We start from the raw sequence: 16,392 nt of genomic DNA on the forward strand, positions 1-16,392 counted from the left end.
CTTGCCCTGGTGGCCACTCTGGCCAACACCAGGAAAACTCGTCTGCCCCCCTCCCGGCCCCGGAGTCCTTAAAGGGGCACGGTCTGGCTGTGGTGCCTGTGCCGGGTGCAAGCCTGCCAGCACCCAGCCAGTGGACCCTGCACCTGGCACGGCACGAGCCAGCTACCCGCTGCCACCCAGCCCTACGCCTCTTCCCGGGACCAGGCTGGCGGCTCCTAGGAGCCTGCCCGATGCCGCAAGAGGCAGGCACCCGCCTGGTCTAGCGCGGACATTGTGGATCTCATCGAGGTTTGGGGGGAAGCCTCCAAAGTCCACGACCTCTGCACTAGGCACAGGAAAGTGGCAGTCTGGGCAGGATATCTGCCAGCCTAGCCACCCAGGAGCAGGTTTGTATGAAAATCAAGGTGGTTGAGTGAGACCCCGACCCTGAGCCCTTATCCTAGAACATACAAACGTAAGAAGGGCTGTTTTGGGTCAGACCAAAGGTCCTTCTAGCCCAGTAGCCTGTCTGCTGACAGCGGCCCACACTAAGTACCCTGGAGGGGATGGACTGCAGACAATGACCAAGCCATTTGTCTCGTGCCATCCATCTCCAGCCTTCCACAAACAGAGACCATGGACACCATTTCTACCCCCTGGCTAATACCACTCCATGGACCCAACCTCCATGACTTTATCTACCTTCTCTTTAAACTCTGTTCTAGTTCTAGCCTTCACAGCCTCCTGCAGAAAAGAGTTCCACAGGTTGACTATTTGCTTTGTGAAGAAGAACTTTCTGTTATTAGTTTGAAGCCTGCTACCCATTCATTTCATTTGGTGTCCTTTAGTCCTTCTATTATGGGAACTAATGAAGAACTTTTCTTTATGCACCCTCTCCACACCACTCATGCTTTTATAGACCTCTATCATATCCCCCATCAGTCTCCTCTTTTCTAAGCTGAAAAGTCCCAGTCTCTTTAGCCTCTCTTCATATGGGACCTGTTACAAACCCCTGATCATTTTAGTTGCCCTCCCCTCTCCCAGCCTCTCTCTTCCCCTCTCCCACCTCCTTTTCCCAGTCTCCCCCAGTTTTGTTCAATAAAGAGAGTTTCTATTTTTGAACACACATGTCCTTTATTTTGTACATCAGGAAGGGGGGCTAGGGAGGGGTAAGTGGAAGGAGGTGAGGGAGGAATGGGGTACGAGCCCCCGATGGGGAGGACTGGGGTGGCTCTGTGGGCTCCTCGGGGTGGAAGCTCTCCTGCAGCCCCCCGATTAACCGCCCCCCCAGATGGCAACCTGCAGCAAGTGCAGCCGGGCTGATGGCTGAGTGCTGTGATGTGCCGAGTGTGGGCACTCAGGGCACTCCAAGCCAGGACTGCTTTGCTGTCCCTCATCAAGTTAGACAAGCAAGCAGGGAACCCTGAGAACTGTCTGTCTGGGGTGGGGGTCGGGTCCCTTTAAGCACAGCCCTCGACTAGCCTGAGACAGCAGCTCCATGCTCTAAGTCCTAATCTGATGCCCTGCTGGCACTGCTTCCGGCCATCCTTAACCTCAGTTCAGGGTCCACTCAATGTGGACATGCTAGTTTGAATTAGCAAAATGCTAATTCGAACTAATTTTTAGGTCTAGATGCACTAGTTCGAATTAGCTTAGTTCGAATTAACTAATTCAAATTAAGTTAGTTCGAATTAGTGCTGTAGAGTAGACATACCCTTAGAGTTCTTTGAAGGGGTTAACATACATGCGGACAAGGGGGATCCAGTAGATATAGTATACTTGGATTTTCAGAAAGCCTTTACAAGGTCCCTCACCAAAGGCTCTTATGTAAATTACATGGCCATGGGATAAGAGGGAAGGTCCTTTCTTGGATTGAGAACTGGTTAAAAGACAGGAAACAAAGGGTAGGAATAAATGGTAAATTTTCAGATTGGAGAGAGGTAACTAGTGGTGTCCCCCATGGGTCAGTCCTGGGACCAATCCTTTTCAACTTATTCATAAATGATCTGGAGAAAGGGGTAAGCAGTGCGGTAGTAAAGTTTGCAGATGATACAAAACTGTTTAGGATAGTCAAGACAAGCAGACTGTGAGGGACTCCAAGAAGATCTCACCAAACTGAGTGATTGGGCAACAAAATGGCAAATTAAATTTAATGTGGATAAGTGTAAAGTAATGCACATCAGGAAAAATAACCCCAACTATATGTACAGTCTGATGGGGGCTAATTTGGCTACGACAAATCAGGAAAGAGATCTTGGAGTTATCGTGGACAGTTCTCTGAAAACTTCCACGCAGTGTGCAGCGGCGGTCAAAAAGGCAAATAGGATGCTAGGAATTATTAGGAAAGGGATACAAAATAAGACCCAGAATATCTTCCTGCTCCTGAATAAAACTATGGTACGCCCACATCTTGAATACTGTGTACAGATATGGTATCCTCACTGCAAAAAAGATATTTTGGCCTTGGAAAGGGTTCAGAAAAAGGCAACTAAAATGATTAGGGGTTTGGCACGGGTCCCATATGAGGAGAGGTTAAAGCGTCTGGGACTTTTCAGTTTAGAAAAGAGGAGACTGAGGGGGGATATGATAGAGGTCTATAAAATCATGAGTGGTGTGGAGAGGGCCGATAACGAAAAGTTATTTATTAGTTCCCTAAATAGAAGAACTAGAGTACACCAAATGAAATTAATGGGTAGCAGGTTTAAAACTAATAAAAGAAAGTTCTTCACACAGCGTGTAGTCAACCTGTGGAACTCCTTGCCAGAGGAGGCTGTGAAGGCTAGAACTATAATAGAGTTTAAAGAGAAGCTGGATAATTTCATGGAGGTTAGGTCCATAAAAGGCTATTAGCCAGGAGATAAAATGGTGTCCTTGGCCTCTGTTTGTCAGAGGCTGGAGAAGGATGGCAGGAGACAAATCACTTGATCATTGTCTTCGGTCCACCCTCTCTGGGGCACCTGGTGCTGGCCACTGTCGGCAGACAGGATACTGGGCTAGACGGACCTTTGGTCTGACACAGTACATCCGTTCTTATGTTCTTATGTTCAAGAAACGGTTTAACCCTCAAAAGGGAGACGGGCTAGATTTTTAGGTATTTAGTTGCCTAAAATTGGAGACAGGCACTTGGGAGGATTTTCAAAAACTGCTAGAAATGAAATGAATAGAAATAGGCTAGACACATAATGGGATTTCAGTGCCTAACTGCCATTGAGATCCTCAAAACACCTGGTACCTAAAGTCCTATTGTGATGGGACTCTCCATATGCATTATGAAATATGCTTAGGATATGACTATGACATAAATGAGATACACTCTATGCAAGATGGCTCATACAAGGTATCATTGAAAAGGTTACGAATTGCTGAATATGATTATTCCATTTGTGTGCCTGTATCAGGTCTGTGCCTGAAGTTAGGAATATTGACCTGTGTGTCTATATTTCATATTGGCTGCTTGGGTCACTCCCTCAGCTGACACTTCGGGTACTACAATAGGAAATCCAGAAAGAGCTGCTGGCCCATCAGTGAGGACAATGGTCTGTGAACAGGCTTGGCCTTTCTGGGGACACACCACACTACTATTCAGCCATGGATGCTAGAGAATCAGGTCACCTGATACTAACTAGGGATGTAAAGTCCCAGTTAATCAGTTAATCAGTTGACCCTGGGGGGTCACGAGCAACTTAGAGGGGGGTTGAGGTATCACAAAACTTTGAGAACCCCTGTGGGGTCCCTGCTGCCACTGCTGCCCCCCATCATGTGTGAGGCTCCCACTGTTGACTCCCCTGCTTGGGGGTGTAGGGATAACATATTAATGTATTTAAAATGATTCCCCCAAATGGAAGTGACTCCCCATAATTTGTTCCCCACAACTTAAAGTGTTTAGATTTATTATTAATTCTTCTTCTTCTTCTTTTTATTATTATTATTATTATTATTTGTTAAGATTGTTATATGTTTAGATTCATTATTATTATTGCCCCTTTAGAATATAATGTATTAGGTCATGTAACTTTACTCAGCACTCAGAGAGGGTACGTCTACACTACAGCGCTAGTTCGAACTAACTTAGTTCGAATTAGTTAATTCGAACTAAGCTAGTTCGAACTAACGCGTCTAGAACTAAAAACTAGTTCGAACTAGCGTTTTGCTAGTTCGAACTAGCAAGTCCACATTGAGTGGACTCTGAACAGGGCTTAAGGATGGCCGGAAGCAGTGCCGGCAGGGCATAAAAGGAGGACTTAGAGCATGGAGATGCTGTCTCAGGCTAGCCGAGGGCTGCGCTTAAAGGGTCCCGACCCCCACCCCGGACACACAGTTCTAAGGGGTGCCCCGCTTGCAAAGAAGTTCTGGCTTGGAGTGCCCTGAGTGCCCACACTGGGCACATCAAACCACTCGGCCATCAGCCCGGCTGCACTTGCCGCAGGCTGCCATCTGGGGAGGGGGAGTAATTGGGGGGCTGCAGGAGAGCTTCCACCCCCAGAAGCCCGCAGAGCCAGCCCAGTCCTCCCCATCGGGGGCTCGTACCCCATTCCTCCCTCACCTCCTTCCACTTACCCTTCCTTAGCCCCCCTTCTTATTGATGTACAAAATAAAGATAACGTTTCTTCCAACATTGACTCTGTCTTTATTGAAAAAAAACTGGGGGAGACTGGGAAAAGGAGGTGGGAGAGGGGAAGAGAAAGGCTGGGAGAGGGGAGGGCAACTAACATGATCAGGGGTTGGGAACAGGTCCCAGATGAAGAAAGGCTACAGAGACTGGGACTGTTCAGCTTAGAAAAGAGGAGACGGAGTGGGGACAGGATAGAGGTCTCTAAAAGCAGGGGTTGGGTGGAGAGGGTGCATTCAGAAAAGTTCTTCCTGAGTTCCCATAAAGAAGGACTAGAGGACACCAAAGGAAAGGAATGGGTAGCAAGCTTGAAACTAGTAAGAGAAAGTTGTTCTTCAGAAAGCAAATAGTTAACCTGTGGAACTCCTTGCTGCAGGAGGCTGTGAAGGCTACAACTAGAACAGAGTTTAAAGGGAAGTGAGATAAAGTGATGGAGGTTGGGTCCATGGAGTCCTATTAGCCAGAGGGTAGGAGTGGTGTCCCTGCCCAAAGTTTGTGGAAGGCTGGAGAGGGATGGCACGAGACAAATGGCTTGGTCATTGTCTTCGGTCCATCCCCTCCAGGGTCCCTAGGGTTGGCCGCTGTTGGCAGACAGGCTACTGGGCTAGATGGACCTTTGGTCTGACCCAGTACGGCCATTGTAAGCTCAGGGCTCAGTGTCGGGGGTCTCAGTGGACCCCCTTGATTTTCATGCACACCTGGTCCTGGGTGGCCAGGCTGGCAGCTCTCCTGCCCTAGACGGCCACTTTCCTGTGCCTAGTGCGGAGATCGTGGACGAGGTCCACGATGTCCGCACTAGCCCAGGAAGGTGCCCGCCTCTTGCGGTCCAGGGCAAGCTCCCGGGAGCCGCCAGCCTGGTCCCGGCAAGAGGGGGTGGGCTGGGGGGCATCGGGTGGGTGGCTCTGTGCCGTGCCAGGTGCAGGGTCTGCTAGCTGGGTGCTGGCAGGCTTGCACCTGGCACGGGCACCGTAGCCAGCCCGTGCCCCTTTAAGAGGTCTGGGGCCGGGAGGGGGGCATAGAGTTTCCCTGGTGTTGGCCAGAGTGGCCACCAGGGAAACCTGGGGAGGGCTAGCCTCCCACTAGTTCGAACTAAAGGGCTACACAGCCCTTAGTTCGAACTAGCTAGTTCGAACTAGGCGTTAGTCCTCGTAAAATGAGGTTTACCTAGTTCGAACTAAGCGCTCCGCTAGTTCAATTCAAATTCGAACTAGCGGAGCGCTAGTGTAGCACCTATTAAAGTTAGTTCGAACTAACGTCCGTTAGTTCGAACTAACTTTGTAGTGTAGACATACCCAGAATGTTTTAAGCAATACCACCCAGAAACTTTTGTAACTACAACTTTTATTATTATACAAATACTGTATGGGCATGGGAATGTATGTAAGAGAGAGAGTGCTTGGATAGATGAATGAATGGTTCTGAGAGGTGCCTGCCTGAGAATACAGGAAAAAAGGGCTGAAGAAGGCGTCAGGTGCCAGTGCAACCAAAAGGTGTCAAGTGGAGAAAACCAAGTACTGGAGGTCCACCCGATGAGATTACTGACGAGCACCTGGCAGCCACCCTGGAGACATCAGCATGATGCAGCAATTTCCATAGACTGGCCTAGGAAGAAATTCCTATAAGAACTGGACTAAAAGACTATGGAATCAGAGTCCAAGGTTCTGCTGCCAGCCCACCAGGAGCTTCAGATGCGCATCTGATCAGGACTTCGCTCCCCACTCCCATCACTTGTGTACAGAGTACCTGGCCAGTATTCTGTCACAAGCAACTTCCAGGCTGGTAACTATAACAATACACAGAACCTGAATGAATGGATGAATGAATGTTTATATGTATAAGGGTTAAGTAGTTAAACAACGTTGTTTGCTTCTATCTTTTCTTTATTCTTTATTATTATCTTTACAATAAATGTGGCTTTTTGCCTTATCCCCCTCATAAGATCCTGCTTGCTTTTATTGGTACAACAGGGGTTGGGCTGGCTCCTGATCCCTATGAGGCTTGAGCAGACCTCTGTCTGTGGCGGGCCATGGGCGGGGAGCTGCTCCTGGGTACTGGTTAACCAGTATTGGTTAATATCACCCAATAAGGGTGATGCTTACCGGGTAAGTGGTTACCCATTCACATCCCTAACACTAACCTGCATCTTGGACTGCTGAACAGTTCCACAGGGGACCGGGGGAAGGAAACAAAAGTTTCCCGCCTTATGGGAATTCAGTACAAGGTTGGGGAGGAAAACAATTATTGTTCGCAGCTGGCTTTACCTCTGCCTCCCCTCCCCAAAGGGAAACTTGAAAACATCAGGAAAAAGAAAGGAATGTATCTAAAAGGGTGGGGGAAGAACTGCTGGACCCAGGCCAGACAGGGTACCGTTGGCCTTTGAAGGCTTCACTCTGAGCGCATGTCTACACTACAAAGTTAATTTGAACTAACAGCCGTTAGTTCGAATTAACTTTCATAGGCGCTACACAGGCAAACTGCTAGTTCAAACTTAATTCGAACTAGCGGAGCGCTTAATTCGAACTAGGTAAACCTCATTCTTCGAGGACTAACGCCTAGTTCGAATTAAGGGTTGTGTAGCCACTTAATTCGAACTAGTGGGAAGCTAGCCCTCCCCAGCTTGCCCTGGTGGCCACTCTAAGCACAACCAGGGAAATTTGTCTGCCCCCCTCCCGGCCCTGGAGCCCTTAAAGGGGCACGGTCTGCCTACGGTGCCCGTGCCAGGTGCAAGCCTACCAGCAGCACCCAGCCAGCAGACCCTGCACCTGGCACGGCACGAGCCAGCCACCCACTGCCACCCAGCCCTCCGCCTCTTCCCAGGACCAGGCTGGTGGCTCCCAGGAGCCTTCCCAGGGCTGCAAGAGGCGGGTGCCCACCTGGTCTAGTGTGGAGATCGTGGACCTCATTGAGGTTTGGGGGGAAGCCTCCAACATCCACGATCCCCACACTAGGCACAGTAACGCTGCTGTCTAGGGCAAGATAGATGACAGCCTGGCCACCAAAGGCCACATGCAAACCCAGGAGCAGGTTTGCATGAAAATCAAGGTGGTCAAGTGAGACCTCCAAACCTGAGCCCTGAACTTCGAACATAAGAACATAAGAACGGCCGTACTGGGTCAGACCAAAGGTCCATCTAGCCCAGTAGCCTGTCTGCTGACAAGCGGCCAACACCAGCTACCCCGGAGGGGATGGACCGAAGAAAATGACCAAGCTATTTGTCTCGTGCCATCCATCTCCAACATTCCACAAACAGAGGCCAGGGACACCGTTCCTACCCCCTGGCTAGCAGCACTCCATGGACCCAACCTCCATGACTTTATCCAACTTCTCTTTAAACTATGTTATAGTTCTAGCCCTCTAGGAGTTCCACAGGTTGACTATTTGCTTTGTGAAGAAGAACTTTCGCTTATTAATTTGATGCCTGCCACCCATTCATTTCATTTAGTGTTTTCAAAGGCCAAAATATCTTTTTTGAGGTGATGAGACCACGTCTGTACACTGTACTGAAGATATGGCGTACCATCGTTTTATACTTCCCCTCCTCCTTCTTCCCCTGGCTTCCGCCTTCCAGCTCCCTCCTCCCAGGTTTCCCCCTCCCTTCTCCCTTCTCCTCTCCCACCTCCTTTTCCCAGTCTCCCCAGAGGTTAATCCCCCCCACTCTCAGTTTCGTTAAATAAAGAGAGTTTCTAATTTTGAACACACGTGTCCTTTATTTTTTACATTAGGAAGGGGGCTAGGAAGGGATAAGTGGAAGGAGGTGAGGGAGAAATGGAGTACGAGCCACCGATGGGGAGGACTAGGGTGGCTCTGCGGGCTCCTCAGGGTGAAAGCTCTCCTGCAGCCCCCTGATTGATTCCCCCGAAAGGCAGTCTGTGGCAAGTGCAGCCGGGCTGATGGCCAAGTGCTGTGATGTGCTGAGTTTGGGCACTCAGGGCACTCCAAGCCAGGACTGCTTTGCTGTCCCTCATCGAGGTAGACAAGCAAGCAGGGAACCCTGAGACCTGTCTGTCCGGGATGGGGGCTGGGTCCCTTTAAGCACAGCCCTCGACTAGCCTGAGACAGCAGCTCCACGCTCTAAGTCCTAACCTGATGCCCTGCTGGCACTGCTTCCGGCCAGCCTTAACTTGGGTTCAGGGTCCACTCAATGTGGACATGCTAGTTCGAATTAACAAAATGCTAATTCGAACTAATTTTTAGGTCTAGATGCACTAGTTCGAATTAGCTTAGTTCGAATTAACTAATTCGAATTAAGTTAGTTCGAATTAGTGCTGTAGTGTAGACATAACCCGAAATAATGTCTAGTTATAACCACTCGTCTATTAGTTATAACAGTTTCTTTAGCCAGTAGTTTAGATTTTGCACTTTGCATTTAATTTAGTAATTTGCCTTGTTCTGTTTGCTATCTCCTTTGCCACTTAAATGCACCTTTTCATAGTTAATAAATGCATTCCTGGTTTATAATATAATCTAGTGTATATAATTTCGAGCTGGGGGAGGTGTGGGAGGATGTGCATATCTTCCTTCATGTTGAGAAAGGAAGCGAACTTCATACAACTTTGGCTTAGTACCGCATGGCGGGGGGGGGGGGGGGGAAGGGGCGGACATTTGGGTGCTGGAGCAAGTCCCTTCCCTTAATCTGAGTCTTCCCAGAGCTGATCTCAGTGTCCATTGTTCTGGAGCTAGGGGAGGCTTTGCTGGAGACTTTGTGCCTGGCTCAGCAAGACAAGGTTTAAGGATGGCCCAGGCTGGCAGAATAGGCTGACTCAGAGGTATCGCAGCACTTCAGCTGGCATCCCAAGGATCCCAAACTGTCACATCCATAGTACCTGAGTTTCTGAGGAAACCCTCAGCCTCAGCGCCTCTCCCATGGGGCTGGGGTGTAATCGAAATCCTACCGCCTGAAGCTGCATGAGCGAGGTAAGTGTCTCTCTTTCTTCCACACATCTCAGTCGGGGGCCATGTCAGTGAGGGGTTTTTCTCCATCTTATCTGGAGTCAGGCCACTTCTGATTTTTCTGTGGCTAAAAAAAAAGGTTCCCTGCCCTGGCTTAATTGTTCACCAATTATGAAGTTTCATTTTAGAAAAGTGTAAATTTCTGGTTGTGAATAGAACTTTCAACAGGCAAAACAAACCAAACTGATGCAGAATCTTCGTGAGCTTCAGGGAGACGGAAACAATAGCTTGGGGGGTGAACTGTCCCATTCATTTCAACAGATGCTGACTCTGCTGCAAACGATATTATTATGCTGAAAGATGCTAATGGCTGCAAGCAGTGGCTCTAGGAGCCTGTCTAGATTAATAGTGCCACTCAGTTTGCTGTGCACTCGGTGCTCATATAAACAAGCCCTGAAATCCAAATTTAATCATAAAGCTCATTAAAACCAATGTGTGTATAAAGTACTCTCTCAGAGTGAACGGAAGAAACTGGGATATAAAGTAAAGGCATTTGAGAAAATGGAAGCTATTGCCCGAGCAACAGATGGCAAGGCAGGCCCGAGATTCTTTAGGGAGGTAAACGGAAATTTGCCCTTGTAGTAAATGCACAGGGATGAATCAGGATATAGATTAAAGATTCTGGGCATTGGAGACAGGAAGTCAGCAGATGGCGTTCCAGCCTCCTGAAGGGAAAATATTCCCTGGGAGGAAGCAATGGGACAGTTTCTTGGGCACAGGGCTTGCAGAGAGCACCTGCTGGTGTTTGTTTCTACTGTGCGCAGGGAACCAGGACTATGTGAACATTCTTTGTTGAAAAAGAAATTGAAACCCAAGAATATACCTGAATCATATAATCCATTTCTCTCTTGAACAGAAACAACGCTGCAACACACTGAATTCTGGCTAGCCAGTGGGGCCAAAAAGGGCAACGCTATTTTAAATGTCAGCATTGTTAACTATTTCAGTGCTCAGCAAAGCATGTAAGGAAGGTGAGGAAGAATCATATTATGAAGATACTTCCCAACATGAGCATGTGGAAGAGAGAAAGAGAGATTGAGGAGTGAAGAACTAGCAGAGGAGCATGAAGATACACACATTAAGATGAATAAGCCCTTAATACCACATGGTATTACCACCGACCACGAGGTCTGATGCTCTTGGGCTGGAATGCAGCCACTTGAGACCAGAAGCTGTGGTGCAGGGAAAGAGATGCTTCAGGTCAAATGGCCCTTCTCTCCGGATAGGTGGTACAGGCTGATAATCACCATGAGCAGGTTGGCCCTATTGCTCATGGTGATTAGCATCCTGGACCACTATCAAACCAGGTGGCGGATGGGAGAACAGATGCTCATGGCCCACATGAGGATAAAGTGCTATACTCTGCCCGTTTGTCAGTGGGAGGCATAGACATTGGCGTCCTATTCTGGATTTGAGGGATCTGAATAACTTCGTAGTAAGGTCCAAGTTCAAGATGGAAACCCAGGCCTCCTTCATTCCTTCCATAGACACGCGAGACTGGTACGCTGCTCTTGGTCTCAAAGACGCCTCTTTCCACATTTCCATCTTCCGCAGGTGGGGGTTTCCCCACCTGGACCTGTTCACCATCTTCAACAGGAAGTGTCCCCGGTATTGCTCTCTGTTCGGGCACAGCCTGGGGTCTCTGGGGGAAGCGTTGACGATCCCCTGGCCTGCTGTAGGCCTTTCCCCCTTCCCGCTGATCTCCAGAGAAATCCTCAGAGTCAGGGAATTCCGGGCCTCAGTGATCTTGATAGCCCCCGCCTGGCCTCGTCAGCATTGGTTCCTGGACCACCTCGCCCTTTCAGTGGAGCGGCCTCTGGCCTTCCCCCTGTTTCCGAACCTAATCTCCCAGCAGTTTGGCAGGCTCAGACACCCGAACCTCCACTGTCTGCACCTCATGGCATGGAAGCTCCATGGCTAATGGCCTCAGAGAGGCAGTGCTTGGAGCAGGTCAGGAAGTCCTCGTAGGGAGCTGGAAGCCTTCTGCCTGGCAGGTCTTCCTACCTGATGAAGTGGAAATGGTTTGTAATCTGGTCAGGTGACAAGGGGGTCCCCCCCTACGGAGGCCCTGGTACCAGATATCTTGGACTACCTCCTGGGGCTCAGGCTCCAGGACCTGGCTCCTTCTCCATGCAAGTGCACCTAGCAGCCATCTCGGCTTTCCACTCTGGTTCGGGGGAAAGGACCATTTTCTCACACTTCATGGTGCACCAGTTACTCAAGGGCTTAGACAGGGTTTACCCCCAGGTGTGTAAGCCAGTGTCCTCCTGGGACCTAAATTTGGTCCTCTTAAGACTCATGGGTCCTTCCTTTGAGCCACTGGCTACGTGTTCCCTTCTACACCTTTCCTAGAAGGTGTCTTTCCTGGTGGCCATTACCTCAGCCAGGCGAGTACTAGAATGCAGGGCCCTCGTAGTGGACCCCCCTTATACGGTCTTCTTTAAGGATAAGATCAGGCTGTGCCTCTACACGGCTTTCTTGCCCAAACCGGTGTCTTACTTCCATGTTCAGCAGAATATTAGTGTCCCTGTGTATTACCCTAAGCCCCGTAGCTCTGGGATGGAACAGGCGTTGCACACATTTGATGTGAGGAGTGCTTTAGTTTTTTATTTAGAAGACCAGGCCCTTCCGCAAGTCCCCCCAATTGTTTATAGCATTAGCAGATAGGATGCATTAGTGCATTAGTCTGGGAGCTGAGCTTTTCTGTGAAGACAGAGGTAAAAAAGCATTGAGTACTTCAGCTTTTCCTGCATCTTCTCTCACCAGGTTACCTCCCTCATCCAGTAACGGCCACACACTCCCTCTGATCACCCTCCTATTGCTAACAACATGCCTGTAAAATCTTTCTTGTTACTCTTCACATCCCTTGCTAAATGCAATTCCAGTTGCACTTTCACCTTCCTGATAACTCCCCTGCATTCTCGAGCAACATATTTATACTCCTCCGTAGTCATCTGTCCAAGTTTCCATTTCTTGTAAGATTCCTATTTGTGTTTAAGCTCACCATGGATGTCTACCATCCATGTAAGCCAATCTGGTCATCTACCATATTTGCTTTTCTTACTGCATGCCTGAATGGTTTCTACCTGTGCCTTCTTTAAAATATGGCCAGCTCTCCGGGACTTCTTTCTCCCTCCTGTCAGCATCCCAGGGATCCTGCCTATCAGTTCCCTGACAGAGTCAAAGTCTGCTTTCCTGAAGACCAGGGTGTGTATTTTGCTATTCTCCCTTCTTCCTTTGGTCAGGATCCTGAATTCGACCACCTCATGATCACTGCTTCCCAGGTTGTCACCCACCTCGACTTCCCCTATTACTTCCTCCCTGTTTGTGAGCAGCAGGTCAAGGATTCTCTGTTCTGCACCCTTCCTCTGGGGCAACTGGCATTGGCGACTGTTGGCAGGCAGAGTACTGTGCTAGCTGGACCTTTGATCTGACCAACTAAGCAGATCTTACCAGAGGGGAAGATTATTTACCAGAAAGGAGTGTGAATATGGTAACCCTCTATGAGTTTGCTAAGAGTGCGCCTTTAGCCAGAATCCAGCTGGAACGGAACCCTATTAAACATGAAGTTATATCTGATGTAAGGCAATGATCACCTACAGATCTTTTCATTGGGAAATCTTGCATTGAAAGCATGTTTATTCAAGTGAATGTCATAACCCAATTCCAGAAAATGTCTGAATGTGATTCATCTATGTTATCTGTAATCAACAGAGGGGAGGGTGTTTGACACTAGGCGCTGCCTGTGTTTAATCAGGATAAAGCCCTACCTGAAGAAAGGAAGGACAAAGCCAGTTCTTTCAGCCTTCCTTCATAGGTCATGTTCTCTAGACCTTTAATCATTCTTGTTGCTCTTCAATTTCTTCACATCTTCCTTGAAATGCAGTGCCCAGAACTGGACACAGTACTCCAACTGAGGCCTAACCAGCGCAGAGTAGAGCAAAGAATCACTTCTTGTGTCTTGCTCACAACACATCTGTTAATGCCTCCCAGAATCGTGTTTGCTTTTTTTGCCACAGCACCACACTGCTGACTCATATTCAGCTTGTGGTCCGCTCTAACCCCTAGATCCCTTTCTGCCGTACTCCTCCCTAGACAGTCGCTTCCCATTTTGTATGTGTGAAACTGATTGTTCCTTCCCAAGTGGAGCTCTTTGCATTTGTCTTTATTAAATTTCATCCTGTTTACCTCAGACCATTTCTCCAATTTGTCCAGATCATTTTGAATTATGACCCTATCCTCCAGAGCAGTCGCAACCCCTCCCAGCTTTGTATCATCTGCAAACTTAATAAGTGTTCTTTCTATGCCAATATCTAAATCGTTGATGAAGATATTGAACAGAGTCGGTCCCAAAACAGACCCCCGTTTAACCCCACTTGTTATACCTTTCCAGCAGGATTGTGAACCGTTAATAACTACTCTCTGAGTACGGTTATCCAGCCGGTTATGCACCCACCTTATAGTAGCCCCATCTAAGTTGTATTTCCCTAGTTTATTGATAGGAATATCATGCTAGACCGTATCAAACGCCTTACTATAGTCTAGGCATACCACATCCATCGCTTCTCCCTTATCCACAAGACTAGTTATCCCAGCAAAGAAAGCTATCAAATTGGTTTGACGTGATTTTTTCTTTACAAATCCATGCTGGCTGTTCCCTGTCACCTTGCCACCTTCCAAGTGTTTAGATACGATTTCCTTAATTACTTGCTCCATTATCTTCCCTGGCACAGAAGTTAAACTAAGTGGTCTGTAGTTTCCTGGGTTGTTCTTATTTCCCTTTTTATAAATGAGCACTATATTTGCCCTTTTCCAGTCTTCTGGAATCTATCCTGTCTCCCATGATTTTCCGAAGATGATAGCTCAAATACCTCCTCTATCAGCTCCTTGAGTATTTTAGGGTGCATTTCATCAGGCCCTGCTGACTTGCAAGCATCCTAGCCCTCTGGGGCACTTGGCTTTGGCCTCTATTAGCTTGGCAAAAAAGCCAAACTCACCTGCCTTTCCCAGACCTTAGTATTGTGCTGCCTTGTTGCCTGTCTTTGTGAAAACATTCCACCCCTGCACCTCTTTCAGAAATAGGGATTTTTGATGTCACAGGCTACTATTGGTTTTGCATGTGTCCATGCATCACAAAGATGATTCTCAGCTATCAAGCGTGAGGTGGGAAGTCTTGTGTGGGAAAAGAGCCTGAGTGGTGCTGGCAATTCAGGGGATGCCCCATGGATCAGGGCTACAGCTCCAGGTTGCTGGGAATTCAGTGTGGGAAGAGCCAACAGGGATCAAGTTTTCAGCCCCACAGAAGGTCCCGGGGATCTTGGCTTCTCTCTCGCATTCTAAAAGGGCTGTCAGACCCCTCCCCCCTTGGGACACACCCCTCACTCACACCCATCCCCATTACCCCTCTGTCACACACAGGCTGCCTCTCCTCCTACTGGCTTCTTGTCTTTCTGTGTCTGCGCCCTGCCTATGAGCGCCACTTGCTGGCCACCCCCTGCCGCAGTCACCTGCCAGCCACAAACATGAGGCTGCCGCAGCTGAGCGGATGGCCACTGACCAGTAGGGGGGAGAGCCAGAGCCGAAAATTTGGGTCTGCCCCAGGAAAGCTCATGACCTAATAAACTATCTTGTTAGTCTTTAAAGTGCTACATGACTGCTTTTTTTGTTTTTGTTTTACCAAGATCAGACCAACACGGCTGCCTCTCTGACCATTGTTAAGAAAAAGTCGGGAGAGCTGCAAAAGGGTTTAAATATGGGACTGTCCTGTTAAAAATGGGCCGGATGGTCACCCTCGCCATCCTGCAAATGATAACTGGGAATTCTTAAGGAATCTATACACTTACTACATAATCTAGAGACCAGCTGCAATGGGTGCAAAACCACGTCTACACTGTTAGATATACTTTAAATTCAGACATTCCAGGGCTACAAGTGGCCAGAGTGACATTCTGGTTTACGCTCTTGTGTAACAAAGGCCACAAACTCCCTCAAAAAATTTTCAGAGTGGATCTCTTAGGAAAACATCCAATTTGATTTAAAATTGCCAGGGATGAAGAACCCACCATGATCCTTGGAAAACTGTTGCAGTGGTAAATTGCTCATTCTTAAATTGTATGCATTATTTACTGTCTGAATTCATCTAGCTTTGCTTTCCAGCCATTGGACCATTTGTGCAGTGTATATCTGTGTGTATATTTTAAATCTTTAAAATGTATCTGTCATTCAAAAATGAATACAATTCAATCCAATGGATGCTAATTCCGAAATAATACAAAAGGCTGTGGAGAAGTATATTACTTTCTTTCGGGTCTATCTGCCAATTTATAAAGACAAATGCTAAAGAGATCATGTAGAAAAAGAAAATGTTATTTCTGGTGCACAATTAAAACAAGACTAATTCCTAAATGCACATAGGTTTGGAAAAAGTTTGATAAAGAAATATTCATGCATGCTTCTTTTGGAGAACGGGTCATATTATTTCCTATAGAAAGCTAAAATACAAGGAAAAGAAGGGGTAAGGGTGGCAGGCAGCATGTGCCAGCATTCTTATATGTCCTTTCAACAGTTGGAAAAACTTTCAGTTTTGTAACAAGCAATAGAGAAATAAAATAATTAAAAATAAAAGGCTTGCTTCCTTTGCTCGCTTAGGGTAACTTGGAGAACCAAGGTTCAAGTTAAACAGGAATTGCTGTTCCTGTAAATGAAACCTGGGGAGAACGTGAGGTAATTTTTAAGTTAATATTGGGAAATATTTGGGTGTAGTTCAGTGTTTACAATCACTTTTCTAATCACAAAGAATCACACCCTCATGAGATATGATGAAACTGATTTTGAGTCAAAAAAATTGCCACACC

Source organism: Pelodiscus sinensis, chromosome 1, assembly GCF_049634645.1.
Source record: "Pelodiscus sinensis isolate JC-2024 chromosome 1, ASM4963464v1, whole genome shotgun sequence".
Classification (NCBI taxonomy): Eukaryota; Metazoa; Chordata; order Testudines; family Trionychidae; genus Pelodiscus; species Pelodiscus sinensis.